Consider the following 18,304-nt stretch of genomic DNA (forward strand, 5'->3'; position numbering starts at 1 on the left):
CTTTCCTTGTGTCCTTCACCCCAACCAAGATTGAAGGATGACGCAGGCCATACTACTGATTACTCCATGGAGCTGTTTTCACATACCATGCCTGGATTATCAAGTGAAATGGTGAATTACCCAGGCCAAGATGAATCTGACATGGAGTGCACTGATGCACAGCCGCTGATGGATGATTCTGCTGGTACATTCACTCAGAGCACTACATTGTCCTCGCAGTGTACAGAGCCAGATTTTGACCCTGATGAGACTCAGGTGCCCCTTCCCGCACACTATACCACCATACACGGTGACACAGAGAAAGGTGCACATGACATAGAAGAGGAGGTGATGGATGACCCAGTTGTTGACCCAGATTGGCATCCATTGGGGGAAGAGGGTGCTGCTTCCAATAGCTCAGATGAGGAGCATCCACAGCAGACATCGACATCGCAACAGCTGTTATCTGGCAGGCCCGGAGCACTCCAAAGACAGGTTCCAAACATCAAAAGAGTTGCTGGACAGCTTGTCCAGAGGGTCAAAAGATCACAGCATGCTAGGCCGCAAAATGTCTGCCAAAGTAGGAAGAGTGCAGTGTGGCACTTTTTTGAACAAAATCCTCATGATCAGGCCAAGGTTATCTGTAAGAAGTGCGCAAAGACCTTTAGCCGAGGGAAAAATCTGAAAAATTTGAATACCAGTTGCATGCTTAGACATTTAACCAGCATGCACTTGCAAGCGTGGACACAACACCAAACCTCAAGTGCCACATGTGCAACTGATCACAACGAAGGTAGTCAGCAATGCTACATTGTTTCCCCCACTGTAAGCCCACCGGTTAGCACAGCAGCAAATGTTGAGGTGTCGTTGCAAGACCACAGCAGTCAGGGAATCCCACTGTTATATCAACGAAAGACTGATTCTAGGCCATCAGAAAGAACACCAACTCCATCACCATCATCAACCCTCTCTCAGTCCGCCCTGTCCACCGCTACTTCCACCATATGCAGCTCTCAAGTCCAGCTCACCCTCCCAGACACTATGAGTAGGTCAAGAAAGTACTCAGTCTCTCATCCGCGTACACTGGGTTTGAACGCCCACATTGCCAAACTAATCTCGTTTGAGATGGTGGAAAGCACAGCTTTCCGCGAACTCATGGCCTATGCAGTACCACGCTATGACCTACCCAGTCGCCTCTTCTTCTCTCGCAAAGCCATCCCAGCCCTCCACCATCATGTGAAAGACCGCATTGTCCATGCACTCAAGCAGTCAGTGAGCGGAAAGGTGCACCTCACAACTGATGCATGGTCCAGTCGGCATGGCCAGGGACGTTACGTGTCCATCACTGCGCACTGGGTTAATGTGGTGGATGCAGGGTCCACAGGGGACAGCGGTGGTGGGACAGTGCTGCCTAGCCCACGGTATAGGAAACAGTTGGCTGTAGGCGTTCGACCCTCCTCCTCCTCCTCCTCCAGAAGCGAAAGCTCGTCCACAGAGCTCAGTCGTACGAGCACTCCATCTGCAGCTGCCACTGTTGCACACGATGTGTCCCCCTATCGAGCAGCTAGTGGAAAGCGTCAGCAGGCTGTGTTGCAGATGATGTGTTTGGGCGACAGACACACCGCCGAGGTGCTGGCCGAGTACTTGAAGCGACAAACTGAGTCATGACTGGGCAGTGTACATCTTGAGGCAGGCAAGGTAGTTAGTGATAACGGCCGTAATTTTGTGGCAGCCATAGCCCTTTCAAAACTCAGCCACATACCTTGCTTGGCTCACACCTTGAACCTGGTGGTGCAGTGCTTCCTCAAAAATTATCCGGAGTTAACAGCCCTGCTCCAGAAGGTGCGAAGACTGTGCGCGCACATCCACCGGTCGCCTGTACACTCCGTTCGTATGCAGAAGCTGCAGCGATTGCTCCACCTTCCCAACCACCGCCTCATTATCGACATTGCAACAAGGTGGAACTCCACCCTGCACATGGTGGAGCGGCTGTGCGAGCAGAGGCAGGCCATAATGCATTTGTGGGAGGATACACGGCCAGGCACTTTGAGAGCAGACATGGAGTTGACAGGCGTGCAGTGGTCGAAGCTGAAAGACCTTTGTAAAGTCCTTCAGTGTTTTGAGGAATGCACACGGCTGGTAAGCGCAGACGACGCCATCCTAAGCATGAGCATCCCACTTATGCGTCTGCTCATGCAAACTTTGACGCACCTTAAGGAGCAGGCGTCTGCAGCCAATGTTGATGAGTAGGAAGAGGAGGAGGGAATCCTTGATGACATTCAGCCATTGTCTGCTCAGGGACCTCTCCTGGACGAGGTGGAGGAAGAAGAAGAGGAGGAGGAGGATGATGGGGATGATTACTTAGGGGAGGAGGATGCATCTCGTGGGGCAAGTGAAAATGTTGGCGTGGCAAGGTCTGGTACAGGGTTTGTGCGTGACTGGAGGGATGTGGATTTGCCAGAAAGTGCTCCTCCACCCAGCACTCGCAGTGCATCATTGACACCGGGAACATTGGCCCACATGTCAGATTATGCCTTGCGGATCCTAAAAAGGGACCCCCCGCATTGCCAAAATGATGAACGATGACGACTACTGGTTGGCCAGCATCCTGGATCCACGCTATAAAGGCAAATTACAAAACATCATGCCACAGGAGAACCTTGACCTAATATTGGCTAATAAACAAGCAACTCTGGTAAATCGGTTGCTTGAGGCATTCCCAGCACACAGCAGCGGTGATGGTTCTCACACGAGCCGTACGGGCCGGGGGCAGCTTGGCAGAGGTGTTCGTGGTGCACACAGCAGAAGTGGCGTTGGAGACAGGGGTTTCATGACAATGTTGTGGACTGATTTTTCAAATACCGCTCACACAACTGGTAATACTGCATCGATGGAAAGTGACAGGAGACAGCAGTTGTCAACTATGGTTACAAACTACTTTTCCTCCCATATCGATGTTCTCCCACACAGGTCATTCCCCTTTGACTATTGGGCCGCTAAACTGGACACCTGGCCTGAATTGGCCCAATATGCCTTACAGGAGCTCGCTTGCCCAGCTTCAAGTGTGCTATCGGAAAGAGTCTTCAGTGCAGCTGGATCAATCCTGACAGAAAAAAGGACCCATCTGTCAACCCAAAATGTGGATGATCTAACCTTCATTAAAATGAACCACGCATGGGTTTCCAAGGATTTTGTCCCACCTTCCCCTGATGACACATAGGGTGACAGAAAAATGGCTTGCTTTGGTCCACCTCTTCCTGGTACTTCACCTATTTCGCCTTTTGCATCAGCTGAATGTCCAACATCAACATATGCCACTTTCTAAAACTCCCTAACTGTGCTGCCTCCCCCCCCATGGCCGGGGTCACCACTTACCGCACGACACCGTGCGAGTGCCGTTGCCCTGGACAGGTGGGTAGGCCGACTCTTGGGCGCGGGCACTGGCACAGGGTCCCTCATAGTGCAATCAAGTGTCTCTGACGGTGGTGGTGCACACCCGCCGTCAGACACACCGCTGTACTATGAGGGGCCCAGTGCCAGTACCGACGCCCACGAGTGGGCCCCCCTTGCTTGGGCAGGGCCCCAGCATTTGCAATCTTTACCTCTCCCTGCTCCTCCGCTGTGTAATCTGGGCCGTCAAATCCATACTGTGCCTGACACCGTCTGAGCCTGCCTCCTGAGACATATATTTTGAATGTGTACGCTATCCATACATGTTATCCGGGGATACAGTACCCTTTCTAACCTTTGTGCAATCACGTGCAATCCATACTGTGCCTGACACCGTCTGAGCCTGCCTCCTGAGACATATATTTTGAATGTGTACGCTATCCATACATGTTATCCAGGGATACGGTACCCTTTCTAACCTTTGTGCAATCACGTGCAATCCATACTGGGCCTAACACCGTCTGAGCCTGCCTCCTGAGACATATATTTTGAATGTGTACGCTATCCATACATGTTATCCGGGAATACGGTACCCTTTCTAACCTTTGTGCAATCATGTGCAATCCATACTGGGCCTAACACCGTCTGAGCCTGCCTCCTGAGACATATATTTTGAATGTGTACGCTATCCATACATGTTATCCGGGGATACGGTACCCTTTCTAACCTTTGTGCAATCACGTGCAATCCATACTGTGCCTGACACCGTCTGAGCCTGCCTCCTGAGACATATATTTTGAATGTGTACGCTATCCATACATGTTATCCAGGGATACGGTACCCTTTCTAACCTTTGTGCAATCACGTGCAATCCATACTGGGCCTAACACCGTCTGAGCCTGCCTCCTGAGACATATATTTTGAATGTGTACGCTATCCATACATGTTATCCGGGGATACGGTACCCCTTCTAACCTTTGTGCAATCACGTGCAATCCATACTGGGCCTAACACCGTCTGAGCCTGCCTCCTGAGACATATATTTTGAATGTGTACGCTATCCATACATGTTATCCGGGGATACGGTACCCTTTCTAACCTTTGTGCAATCACGTGCAATCCATACTGTGCCTGACACCGTCTGAGCCTGCCTCCTGAGACATATATTTTTAATGTGTACGCTATCCATACATGTTATCCAGGGATACGGTACCCTTTCTAACCTTTGTGCAATCACGTGCAATCCATACTGGGCCTGACACCGTCTGAGCCTGCCTCCTGAGACATATATTTTGAATGTGTACGCTATCCATACATGTTATCCAGGGATACGGTACCATTTCTAACCTTTGTGCAATCACGTGCAATCCATACTGGGCGTGAGAACGGCTGGCGAGCTGTTAAGCAAGCTACAGCACCTGTCCAGACAAGTACAGGGATTCCCTAGCGAGGAGACTTATTTGATTGTTTTCAATGTTGGGACAGCAATTTTTGGGGAGCACTATACTCTGGAGAATGATAGATGGGGCCCACCATACACTGGAACATTCCAAAGGTTTGTAGATTGTAAGCTTGCGAGCAGGGACCTCACTCCTAATGTCATTGTTTGAATTGTCTTAACTTGTATTGAATTTATTGTCTGTACATGTCCCCGCTTAATTGTAAAGTGCTGCGGAATATGTTGGTGCTATATAAATAAAAATTATTATTATTATAAAGGTGGACATCAGACACTGGAGCAGCATTTACAGGGCCCATTATACACTAGAGCATTAGAAATGGGGCCCATTATGTTTGGAGCATTATTTGGGCCCATAAGACAGTGGAGCTTCATCCATGGGGACCAACATATACTGTAGCATTATGTGGAGCTCATCATATACTGTTTCAAACATTATATGGGACCATTGATTCTGTATGGAGAAATAGATGGGCCTCGTCATGAGATGTAAAAAGTGAGGTATTTTTCATTGTACTATACCGCTATTTATCTGCCGTATCGGAGCATGATGAGTTGTGGTATGTGTTAAAGGGGCGCTCTTTCGCCCAGGGCACATGAAAACCTGCAGCCAGCCCTCCCCCCCCACAACTTTAGCCAAATAACCCCCATTTTTCAGTGCGTAACTTGTATTATGAAGTTAATTAAGGTTGACAAGCTTAAGTAAGAAGAATTGATGCTTTTGGCATTCAAATGGGCACTGTAGGTGTGTTTCCTGTCCTCCTCTCACTGCCGACTTTTATTCCCCATTGACTTACATTGGGTTTCGTGTTTCGGGACGACCCCGACTTTTCCCTATAATCGGACGATCTTGCTCGACCCGACTTTTGGAAAAGTCGGGTTTCACGAAACGAAACGCGACCCTAAAAAACCAAAAGTCGCTCAACTCTACTGAATACCCGCTCATACTCCTGAGTCACTCGGTAAACCCCACTCTTTTGGTATAAAGGGGTGGAGTCAGTTCCCACCTGCAGCTGCTGAAACCACTCCTCCAGCTGCTTTACAGAGCCATTGTCCTTCATCTGGTCGGATGAGACCAAGGGCTCTGCTGCCCGTATTGCATTGTTACTGACAGTAAGCAGCTTAGCAACTGTGACATACCAAGGTATTGTGGCCTCCTCCTCCCCACAATTCAAGAGGCGTACAGATACTCTCCCTTTGCGAACGTCAACTACCCCTCTGGCTGTCAGGACAGTGGGCTAGCTATCAGAGTACACTGGCTCTACCAATGCTTGGTAATCTTTTCCTTTGAGGCCGATGGCTGCCCGACACCAAATTAACATTTCACTTCTGGGGGGTATCGCAATGGGGAAAGAATCACTCACTCTGATGCTGCCAATTTCTCCGCCAGAGAGTTCTACCTGCTGTCTTTGCATCAGGGCCTTGATCTCCTTCTGCAGGACTCGTTCACTGGAACCAGCAGTCTCGGCTACCTGTTGCAACAAAACAATAACCTCGGCAAGACAATTTTCAATCACATTAGTACCTAAGGTCATCATTGGATTACATTCTCATTGATCAATGTCTACAACTATCAGACCTTAAGATTTTTAACTTTACTCTTCCCACTTTAATGGTAATCTCTTTGCATCCTACTTGCGGCAAAGACTGACCATTGCTGGCAACTACTTTGAGTTCATCACTTGGGCCGCGACTAAGTTCAGAGTCAGCCCAATACCGCTTGTAAAGGATATATGGCATAGTTGTCACCTGAGAGCCAGTGTACAGCAAAGCGTTCATGGGGATGCTGTCAATCACCACTGGGAGGACCGGTCGCCCTCCAACATACTTGGCTCGCCAGTTCTTTGGGCCTTGTGGTCCTGCTCCTGGGGGTTTGCTCTCTGCCCCAGTGGTTGCTCATTTAAATAACAGAACCTTGCAATGTGGCCTGCCTTGTTGCAGTGATGACAGATGGGACGTCCGTTCTGGTCATAGCGATCGTTGTCTCTCCCTCGGCGTGGCGGGATCCTCTTCCGTAGCCACGGGCCATCTTCTGGACTGGAGGCCAGCTGGATCTTCTCCTTTGATGACACCTGCATGGACTGCACAGGTTTGGCAAGTGCAGCCATACTTTTGGTCAGCTCTTGGACCTGAAGGCGCAATTCTGTAGATGGATCACTATCCAGAGTCTGTGCGTCAGCCCCCACAGGGCTGGGAGGGAAAGATGCTGTTTCTTGGTGGTATGTGATCGCTGGGCGCCTAGGGGGGGGCGCTGGCCGGCTGACATTTGGTTCATGCAGCACCCGGATATCCCTGTCTTTGAAGTCTGCAAAGTCTAGGTCAGAGTTTTGTAGGGCTATGATACGCAGCTGTGCTCTGTGGGTACTGGATAGGAGGCCCTCAATAAATTGCTCCTTTAACAGTCTGTCTCCATCTTCCACACTGTCAGGGTCAATCTGCTTTTTGGCTCGCAGCGCCTCCTGCAGGTTAAGAGCATAATCCCGTATACTGTCCTGCGCTCTCTGCTTACACCCAAAGAATCTCATTTTTATTTCAGCTGCAGTTCGGGTGTCAAAGGTGCTTTTTAGCTTAGCCAGGATCTTTTTAACAGTCTCTTTATCAGTGTCTTGCCAGGCTTTTACTTCCCTTTGCGCTGCATCAGTTAGCTGCCCAATAAGGATGTTCACTTTTTGGTTTTCAGATTGAGGTGTATCCTCTAACAAACTGCACAGTCTCTCTTTAAATTCACTCAGGGTATGTGACTCCCCTGAGTACTGCGGTAACCAGGCCGCTCCCGGTATATAGGGCATGGACAGCGGCATTATGGGGACTGCTGTGGTGGGCGCTGATTCTTGCGGTGCAATGCAGGCTGCTGGATTCTGCGGTGCCATTGGAGCCGCAGCTGCGCTGGCCCCTGCATCTTGCGGTGCTGTGGGGGGTGCGGTGGCGTCCACCGCTGCGTCTGCCTTTGCCTCAGACATTCTCCTCCCCCCTAGTTAATGTTGGCCAGGCCCTGTGTTGCGCTGGCTTACAGGCTGCTGCTCTGCAGGCTGGATGATCGGGCGACACCGGGACCGCAGGCCTCGGCTCCTCATTTCCCGCGCGCTGGCCTCTTCCCACGCAGCACTTCACTTTTTCGTGCTTTTCGGCTGGCTCCACCCACGACGGCCTGCCCCTTTGGCTTCCCGCGCACGCCAAACAGCGGGGTAATGGCGGCAATTGCACAAATAGTCTATGGCACAAAACACAGTCTCTGGCACACATGACCCGGGGACACTGGGCTCCGTAAATCCTGTTTGTGACGCCAAAATGGGTCGCCCGCCAGGACAGTGAGGTACTCGGTACCGGGCCGGTATCTCAGAGGGAAGTGTCACAGTAGCGGTGACCCGGTCCGTGGCCCTGGGCGCCCATGTAAAAGGGGTTAAGAGTGGCTGGTTAAAGTTTATGAGTGGATGATACGTGACGCCACCTGTGGTGCTCGGCAATGAAGATGTTAATCCGACGCTGCAAACAGATTCTCTGGGACAGATGGTGTAGTGCAGCAACGATGTTGTAACCCTCCACAGGCAGGGCTACAGTCCCAGGGCAGAGTAGATGAAGAGGATAGGTGTTGAGGAAGAGGATGTAGTGTCTGGCACAGAGATGTAGCAGTGCTGGAGAGTTTGCAGTAAGGAGGCAAGGACAAAATAGGGTGCAGTTTCTTTTACCTTTACTTTGCTTGGTAAATGCAGTCCAGAATTCCAGATTACAGATGGAACAGAGGCTGGCCGGCCTGGAAGCAACTTTAGGAATCTCTCTATCAGATGGGTTGTGTAGTCTCCTTTCTAGCGCTTATTTTAGGTACTTGCAGTACTGTGTTACACTGAAGTTCCACTTGCTTGATCTCATTTAGAACTCCCTCGTATGGCAGACAGCTGTAGCCTTCTTCTTCTGGCTCACCCGTTGCTGTTGTGTCTCCGAGTCTTATGTGGGAACAGAGCATTTACAGTTTCGTATTCCTCCAGTTTCTGCTGCAGGAACATCAGTATTCATACAGCCTTGGAGACCGGGCCCCAGATCATGCGCTATAGCTAGACGTGAGCCCTGAACTCTGCTCAATCTTTCAGCTCCTCTCCTCACATGAACTCCCTAAATTTCCCCTTCCCGGCCCCCAGAGAGCAGCTCTTCCCCCAGTTTTTGGGTTCAGAGCTCCCTCTACTGGCCTGGAGTGGGAACGGTGTTGTGTGTTGTGATTAACTGACAGAGAGACCCTTCATTGCTTCCAAGCAAGACATCACACTCCCTAGGAGGAAGGTAATGCCACTGTGGCGACCATACTCCTGGGGGCGCCACATAAGCATTCAGCATTAAAGGGTTTATCCACTTCTAGGACAACTCCTTCTCAATTTAATGTTCACCCTCTTTAAAATAAACACACCTATACGCACCTCCACATTGAGACCGTTCCAGTAGTGGCGGCACTTGCATTCCACAGGCTCACTTTAGGTTGTCATCACACAAGTTCTGTGCCCAATCAGCACTGGCGTCACTATCGCCACCTTCGAACATAATGAATATCAACAGGAAGTCAGGGCTGAGGTGACGTAACAACCTCATGTGAGCTCCGGGAATGCAAGTGCTGACAGCGCTAGAAAAGGGTAAGTAGTGAGGATTCTGCTGTGGAATTTTCTGCGCAGATTTTGCTAAATCCACAGGTAAAATGACCTGCGTTTTTTTAACTGCAGATTTAGTGCAGATTTACTGCAGATTTTCTGCAGGATTTGTGCGGATTTCCACTGCGTTTTTGACACCTGCGGATTCCTATAATGGAGCAGGTGTCAAAATGCTGCGAATCTGCACAAAAGAAGTGACATGCTGCGGATTTAAATCCGCGGAAAAATCTGCAGTGTTTTTTTCTGTTAATAGGCTAAAATGGTACTGTACATCACTTGCAGATCTGCTGCGGATCCGCAGGGCCAAATACGCTGCGAATCCGCAGCAGAATCCGCAGCATGTGCACATACCCTAAGTGTTTTTATTTTCATGGGGGTAAACATTAAAATTGGGAAAGGGTTGTCCTAGTAATGGACAACCCCTTTATTCTGTGTTGCGTACCCACCAGAATCAGATTATCATTATGTGAATGAGAACATATGGCTATTATACAACTCAAAATCTATAAATCTTATTTTTAAACCAGAAGAACAGGAATCCAAAAATTGCACCTCTCTAGAGCTTTCACCCCAGGGATGCTTCTGTGTTGTTTGTGTTGTCAGCAGTACTAATCTCATTAATCATTCATTAGTCAGTAGCTCAACCCCAAGAGAAGGATGGTTGAATACTGACACTGAATGGCCATGACTGACCCATACACATGCCTTTTGTAAATTAAGGAGATAAGATTTCAAGTTGTTAGCAATTCCCAGAATGCTTTTCAGCAAATAATTTGCATAAGGAAAAAAGTGGCCTTGATGTCTGAGCATTGTTGGCCATTTTCCCAAACACTTGTAAATTTTACCAAGTTTTTGCTCTTTTTTTGTTTGATCTAAATCCTTCTTTCCATTTGCAGCTTTTTGAAGTCTAGTTTATATATTTACCTGTTTTTTTCCCATTCTCCACTGAAGGAGATTAGGTTTTTGAGATGTTTTCTGCCTAATTCATCATTTGTGACCTTTGCAATAAATGTTGTGACTTTTCGAAGCGTACTCTAGTCCCTAACCAGAGTTATTCTATATAAACAGAAACGTTTACGACATTTTGTGACACATGCAACTTTTCGGAATAAAAAAAATGAGAAAGAAACAAAAACAAAACAAAAAAAAAAACAGTTTAAGACAGAAATAAAATACTGATAATACAAATAAAATTTTTACAAAATTCATGAACCGTGTATGCCATTTTAATGAGTTTGTCACAAAATGGCAGTGAGCATCACAAGACAGAAAAAGAGAAGTGACAAAAGTAAATGATGAATCTGGTTTACAATTACTGACGTGAATAAGAACGTTTTTGCCAAATCATAATGTTCGCAAAAAAGAGATACTGGTAAAACATTCACAGAATTTGCTAAAGAACAATTATCCTGTGTTCAGGGTCACCCAGAACAAAGTTATCACACTGTAAATGAGACCATGTATGTTCCTCCTCAACTCTAAATCATGAAATCTTACTTTTAGACCAAAAGGATAGGAGTCCAAAAATCACAACTCTCTAGAGCTTTCACCCCAGGGATGCTTCTGTGTTGTTTGTGGTGTCAGCATGTGGGGAGGAGGACTCCCAGACAGTGACTGGGCCGGAACCCAGGGGACCGCCATCAGGGTTCCTGAAGGAACAACACTGGGGGGACAACAAAGGGAGACACACGACTGAAGGTGTCAGGGCAACAGGGGGCAGGGCGAGGACAAAGGGAGGAGGGGGCGCGCTCAGGTGGCAGTTGGCAGAGAGTGTAACAGGAGGAGAGAAACCGTGTGACTTAGAGAGAGACGGGGTGACAAGCGGTGTGTGTAAGGGACACCGTCAGAAGTCTGTGAGGAGAAAGCTACGCACTCACCGACAAGAGAAACGTGAGAGACTTTCACCGGAGGCCGCTCCCCGCCCACGGTTGCACACAGCCAGGCCCGAGGTCCCCCGCCCTTTTGAGGCAGGTCCGTTACCTCAAGTCGTCACTGTGACGACACGTAAAATGGCTGCAGTGGCCTGGACACTGCCCCCCTGTCTCCTTCCACAGCTGCGGCCCTGCCATCACCGGCCTCAGTGGACGCCACCTCGCCATAGGCGGCAATAGAGGCCCACGTCCCATCTACAAGGGGACCCTGAGCAGAGGCTGGCCGAACATCATTTGGGGAACTGCGTCATCACTGCACTGTGAGACGAGAGCCGGTAAAAGACTTCCTGAAAGCCCCACCAGCACAGAGTCTTCAGGGCCTGTTGTGCCCCACCAGCACAGATCATTCAGGGCCTGTTGTGTCCCTCCAGCACAGAGTCTTCAGGGCCTGTTGTGCCCCATCTGCACAGTTTCTTCAGGGCCTGTCAAGCTCAAATCATCCCGAGATAGCGAGGCGTCAAGGCAGCCGCGTTCAGCGACCTCTAAGCGGCCGCACCTGTGAACCCGAGTGACGTCTGGAAGTATAAGTGAACTATAGGAAATAAGGACCCATAGTTTGGGCCATACGTGGCCTTCGACGTCCAGACTAGCCGGGTTAGTCATATTGAATATAAGAAAAGTATTGTTTATTTTGTTGAGTCCCTGCGAAAACAGATTGTTGTTACCCCTGTTACTTGTTCAGCATAGCCCCAGCGGCTCCAAGTTATAAAAGTTGATTTCACAAGTCATACCTGTAATATCCACACATTATGAAGAATTCAAGGTATTAAACTTTAGATGTTTTATTCTTCGTCCTCCAGCACACAGCATAACAGTTGCATTCCCATGCTACCAGAAGTGAAACTGAAACTTCCCTTCTCATCCCTCTTGTCTCCACCCTCCAAGTCCCATAAGTCCGGCTTGTTTAAAGAGACAGATCTAATTATTATACATTACATCATCCCCTTTTTTTTTTTTAATAAATAATCTATATTACTGATAAATGCAACAACATGAAAACGTCCAAAGAAATCATATGTCCGTTTTGTCTTATTTGTTCAATTCTAAAACCAGAGAAACAAACAAAACTGTAGTTACACTTCTTCAATAAGCCTCGATGGAGCTCTTCTCTCTCGTGTAGGATAACGTCTGGGCTCATTGAGAGGGTTCATTGTTGATGGACCAGCTACCTCTTGTTGGTCCTCTCCACCATCGGATACCAAATCTTCCACCAAAGAGAGTTCATTGTCATCATTCTGCGGCATGACTTTAAAATATGAAGAATTTCGCGTTATGGAGTGTCCATCTCGTTCAGCTGTGATCATGCTGCCTTTCCTTTTGGTAACATAATATTTTGCAGGACCATATACAGGTGAGGTCTTGTTGATTGGTCTTTGACGTACCACCACGACATCCCCTCTTTCGATGGCACTTGACTGTGTCCTTCGCCTTCTGTCTGCATTACGTTTCATGGCTTGTTTGTTGGAGAAATCTGTGGATCTCACTGAGGAGTCACTCGGTCGGGGATGGCTGGTCACATCAGGGAGACGTATACGCAGGGTTCTGCTGAACATTAAATGAGCTGGAGCAGCATTAGTAGTGGAGTGTGGCGTATTGCGGTAATTACGCATGAATTTGTATAATGACTGTTTCAGTGGGATGTGCTCCAGACTCGCTGCCTTGATACGTTTCCCCAGAGTGCGCATAAAACGTTCCACAATTCCATTGGCTTGCGGCCAGCAAGGTGTGATTTTCCTGTGATTGAATCCCAAGTATTCAGAAAATTGTGTAAACACATGTCCATTGAATGGAGGTCCATTGTCTGTTTTGACCACTCTTGGAATACCATATGCCGAGAAAATGTCGTCCAGCTCTGGTATGACATTATTAGCAGATGTTGAAGAGATAAATGAAATGACAGGGTATCGAGAATATTCATCAATTGTTACGAGAATGTATTGGCCATTTGGCAATGGTCCATATATATCAACTGCCACTTCCTCCCAGACAGCAGTGGGTAACGGAGACATTTGTAATGGCTCTAAGTTTGATGATGGAGTGATTAATTGACAAGTAGAACAGCGTCTAACCTTTTCTTCCACCAAGTGATCCATATTTGGGAACCACACTTTTTCTCTGAGTAACTTCTTTGTGCCAACAATTCCTAAATGACCTTCATGTGCTATCTGTATGACTAAGTTACGCAAAGTCTTGGGTACAACTAGTTTGGTACCTCGAAGAATGAGGTGTTCTTCAGTGACTGATAATTCCTCACGTACGTTTGAGAATAGTTTTAACTCTTTCAGATCGATCTCAGAATCAGGAAATTTTTCTTTTTGAATTTCATGCCACCTTCGATTTTGGATGATTTGTATTAGGGCACAGAGTGTCTTGTCTTTTGTTGTTTCATTTATAAATTGATCAAGAGAAAGTGCTTTTGGCACGGCATGATCTGTAACAAAACGTAGGTATTCTTCAATGGAGGAATGCACAGGTATATCATCATTAGTAGGATGTCTTGAAAGATAATCAGCCGGATTGCTGTATTTTCCAGGTTTGTGAACAATTTTATAGTTGTAGTCCTGTAGACGTAGGCCCCATCGTTCAATTCGTGCAGGCATTTTAGCTCTGGGATTTCCAAAAATTGTAAGAAGTGCTTGATGATCTGTGACAATGGTGAAGGGAGCTCCATAGAGAAATAAGTGAAAGTGTTCACATCCCCAGACAACTGCCAAGCTTTCTTTTTCAGGTTGAGAATATTTTCTTTCAGTGTTTGTTAAGCTCTTACTTGCATAAGAAATGATGTGAGGATTTTGATTGTTATCCTTGTACTGCGCTAGAATAGCACCCAGTCCCACGGGACTGGCGTCCACAATCAGTTCAGTTCGAAGAGCTGGATCAAAATAAGCCATAGTGGTTGTCGAGCAGAGTTAATTTTTAATTGTTTCAAAAGAGGCCTGACAGCCTTGAGACCATTGAAAAATACAACTTTGTTTTGTAAGTTCCCGTAGTGGATTGCTGATTGTTGAAAAATTCGGAATATATCTAGCACAGTAACTTGCCATTCCAAAGGAAAGAACGCACTTCACTGGCATCCTGTGGAATTGAGGCTGTTCTGATAGCTTCCACTTTCTTGGGGTCTGGTTGTACTCCTTTTGCCGAGAAGATGTGACCATAGAATTCTAATGAACCCTTGTCAAGCTCGCACTTCTCTTTGTTTAAAGTGAGTCCAGCAGAAAGCAGGCATTCGAAGATAGCATATAGAGCACGATTATGCTCAGCTTGAGTTTTACCAAAAACCAATATGTCATCACTGTAATTAAAGGCATTTGGGATGTGTTGAATGACACTCCTTATTGCATCCTGAAAAATTTCTGCTGCTGAGCAGACTCCAAAAGTCAATCTTTTGTATCTTCTGAGGCCCACATGGGTGGAAAATGTGGTCAAATATCGGGACTCTGGACTCAGTTCTAATTGATGATATCCCTTATTGAGGTCGAGCTTTGAAAAGACGGTGGCTCCATTTAATAAATGAATAATGTCATCAATTGTAGGTGAGATATGTCTTTCCCTCTGGATAGCGGTGTTGGGCAGGCGCATGTCAACACACAGTCTCACTTGATCAGGAGTCTTTGGTTTTGGAACTACCATAAGTGGAGAGACCCACGGAGTGGGACCAGTAACAGTTTTAATAACGTCCTCATCCATGAGCAATTGGAGTTCCTTTTCTACCTTCTGTCTCAGGTGAAATGGAATATGCCTGTGAGGCTGGGCTACTGGACGAACATTGTCATCCACATGAAGGTGTATTTGAGAGTCCTTTAGTTTTCCCAAACCACTAAATAGGGGGGGAAAGCTGTTCACCATAGTTTGTACATCCATATCCGCAGGGTCAGTTATGGTATGAATAATCTGGATGAGCCCTAGCTCCAAGGCAGTGTGATAGCTGAGAAGACAGCCTCCCGATCCTTGTAATGTGTGGAAAGTGGTTTTCTGCCTGTTTTCTTTATATCTGATTTCAGCATCAAATTGTCCCATTATAGCTAGAGGTGTTTTAGATCCATAAGGAAAAATTTTAGTCTGCACTTGTTGTAAGACTGGCCTTGTTTTCAATTGTTCATATGTAGTGCCATCTATGATATCCACTGAAGCTCCTGTATCTATTGTAAAAGTAATGTCAGTGTTGCAGATTGAGATTGTAACACAGGGAGACTGTACTGAACCAGTGACAGAGGTAGTGAACACATAGTTCTCAGTCGCAGACATTTCTTCTGTGTCCTGATTTATCACTTTTACATCTGCAGATTTTGTCATAGGCAGCGGAGGCTTGTAGTGCGCTGATTTGCAAACAGCTGCAAAATGATTCCCTTTTCCACATTTACTGCAGGTTTGTCCCATAGCTGGACATTTGTTCTGGTGGTGAGGGAAATCCTGTCCACATCTATAACATTTCTTCTGTTTCTGGGCTTGTTTGTCTGGTAAATTTTTCTGTTTGAGATTATGCACATGTAATTTATCCCCATTCTCCATTACGGTAGCCTGATGATCTGCTATTTCTATAGCACGGGCCATTTTGAGCAAATCATGTAGAGAGATATCCTGCTGCAGAACCTTACGCCTTAGGTTATTAGACGAGCAGGTGACAATTATTTGAGTTAGGATTTCATCATCTACATCTGTAAAGGCACATCCATGTGCTAACTCTTTCAGTCGTGTGACATAAGTGTCTATGGACTCTTCTGGAAGCTGCTTGGCAATCCTGAATTTATATCTTTCATATCTGATGTTCTGTTTGGGGTTGAAGTAGCCAGTGAGAGCTATAGTGCAGTTGCTGTATGTGTCTGTTTCTGCTACAGGTAACATACTGTATATGTCATAGACTCCTGTGCCTGCACAGTGCTGGAGCAAAGCTCTCTTTCTTTTCTCCTCCTTTATGTCCATGGCTTCTAGGAAATTCTCAAATCTGTTTAGCCATTTTCTCCAGTTATGGGAGAGATTAATGACATCAGTCATATCAAACTGTGGGAATGTGTGCAAGTAGTCAGCCATGATAGAGTCTCTCAGTGGTGCTGGCGTGTGAAGCGGTAAAATAGAGTCCGTACTCACAGCAGTAGGTGATTATATCCCATCCTCGTCGCCAGTTGTAATATCCACACGTTATGAAGAATTCAAGGTATTAAACTTTAGATATGTATTATTCTTCGTCCTCCAGCACACAGCATAACAGTTGCATTCCCATGCTACCAGAAGTGAAACTGAAACTTCCCTTCTCATCCCTCTTGTCTCCACCCTCCAAGTCCCATAAGTCCGGCTTACTTAAAGAGACAGATCTAATTATTATACATTACAATACCTTGTCTCGTCACTGCATCCTGAGAACCTGCTCAGCCCTACAAGCAGTACTAACCTCATTAAACATTCATTGGTCAGTAGCTCAACCCCAAAAGAAGAATTGTTAAATACTTACCCTGATTACCCATGACTGCCCCATACACATGCCCTATGTAAGTTATGGAGAGAAGATTTCAAGTTGTAAATCATTCCCACAATGCTTTTCAGCAAATAGTTTGCATAAGGAAAAAAGTGGCCTTGAGGACACAGCATTTTTAGCTATTTAGCCTCACTACACTCCCTGATCACTAAGGTTCCAATACCTCATTGCATTTCCACCCATTGCTTCGTGTGAATTATGGACTTTTTGATTTCCAAAAAATTCACACAATTTGCACCTTTTTACAAGTTCTCTTTGGGCATTTAGATATTCAGCTTTTTACATCGGTGTGGCTTTTTCCGGATAATTTAAACTGATTCATGAAAATGCAGCTTTTTCAGAAAGTTGCAAAATGTGGTGCAACTCTACTTTAGTCCCTCCGCTGCAGTGATATTATGTATGTCAGTCATTTTTTAAAAGCATTTTGCAAAATGTGAAACTTTTTGCACTAAAATGTTGCAAAAAACAGTTATAGGCAAAAATAAAAATAAGCTCATATGGGGCGTTGAGCAAAATGTATGAATCACGAGCGCCATTTTGATGAATTTTGTGCGAAAAGTCTGCAAAAACCATAAGAGACAAAAAGAAAAGGGACTTAAAGAAATGCAAATGAGGAATTGGGCCCTATAGTTTTCCTCTGTGTAGGATCCAATCGTGATTTTGGATTACAATTACTGACGTGAAAAAGTAAATGTTTCCATCATACAGCAATAGCTGCATTAATGAAACACTGGTAAGATTTACACAACAGAGTATCTACTATAATACAGAAATTAACAATTAATCTATGTTCTGGACCCACCAAAAATCAGATTACCCCAGTGTGAATGAGGCCTTGTGACAACTGCTGAACCATCTACCCCAAAAAATCTAAAAAAAAAAAAAAATGGACACAAGTCTTAGGCCACGTTCACACGTTCAGTGTTTGGATAGTATTTCACATTAGTATCTGTAAGTCAAAACCAGGAGTGCAACAATCAGAGGAAAAATCTAATAGAAAGGCGTCACCAGATCTGTATTTTGATTGTTTTCGCTTACAGATACTGATATAAAATACTGACTAAACAATGAACATAGGAATGTGGCCTTACTTTGAAATCAGAAGAACAGTGATTCAAAAATTGAACCTCTCTTCATGAGAGACTAATAAATCCTTTAGAGACTTGGCTCCTTTTGTTCTAGATCTGTGTTTCCCAAGCTCCAGTCCTCCAGGCCCTCAATATGTCATGTTTGCAGGCTGGGAAGTGCAGTTTTTCCCAAACCTCTTCTAGAGGATACAGTGATTGTTTCCCCCCCCCCCATTTTTGCCCTGTTGCCTCCCCCACCTCCCTTCCTCATTGTAACTGTTTAAGTATTTTTTGTGCATTTCAGGACAATTAATTTCTTTTAACAAGTTCCTCATAAGCAGGATTCTCTTCAGTTAAAGCAATGAATATTCCAGCTA

At 46.1% G+C, this 18,304-nt stretch overlaps 1 protein-coding gene, 1 long non-coding RNA gene and 1 other non-coding gene across 4 annotated transcripts in view; 1 reads left to right on the forward strand and 2 right to left on the reverse strand.

Moving 5' to 3' along the window:
- HDAC9 (histone deacetylase 9) overlaps nt 1–18,304 on the forward strand; it is an 875,224-nt gene that overhangs the window by 104,899 nt on the left and 752,021 nt on the right. The gene's annotated exons all lie outside the window — the stretch shown is intronic.
- LOC141095446 (uncharacterized) overlaps nt 1–18,304 on the reverse strand; it is a 103,063-nt gene that overhangs the window by 74,517 nt on the left and 10,242 nt on the right. The window lies entirely within an intron of this gene.
- On the reverse strand, nt 9,995–10,121 carry LOC141095978 (U4atac minor spliceosomal RNA). Its single transcript, XR_012233541.1, has one exon. It is a non-coding gene; the product is annotated as a U4atac minor spliceosomal RNA (small nuclear RNA).

The sequence above is a fragment of the Dendrobates tinctorius genome, unplaced genomic scaffold, assembly GCF_039654945.1.
Source record: "Dendrobates tinctorius isolate UK_male_01 unplaced genomic scaffold, ASM3965494v1 ptg000070l, whole genome shotgun sequence".
NCBI classification, from domain to species: domain Eukaryota; kingdom Metazoa; phylum Chordata; class Amphibia; order Anura; family Dendrobatidae; genus Dendrobates; species Dendrobates tinctorius.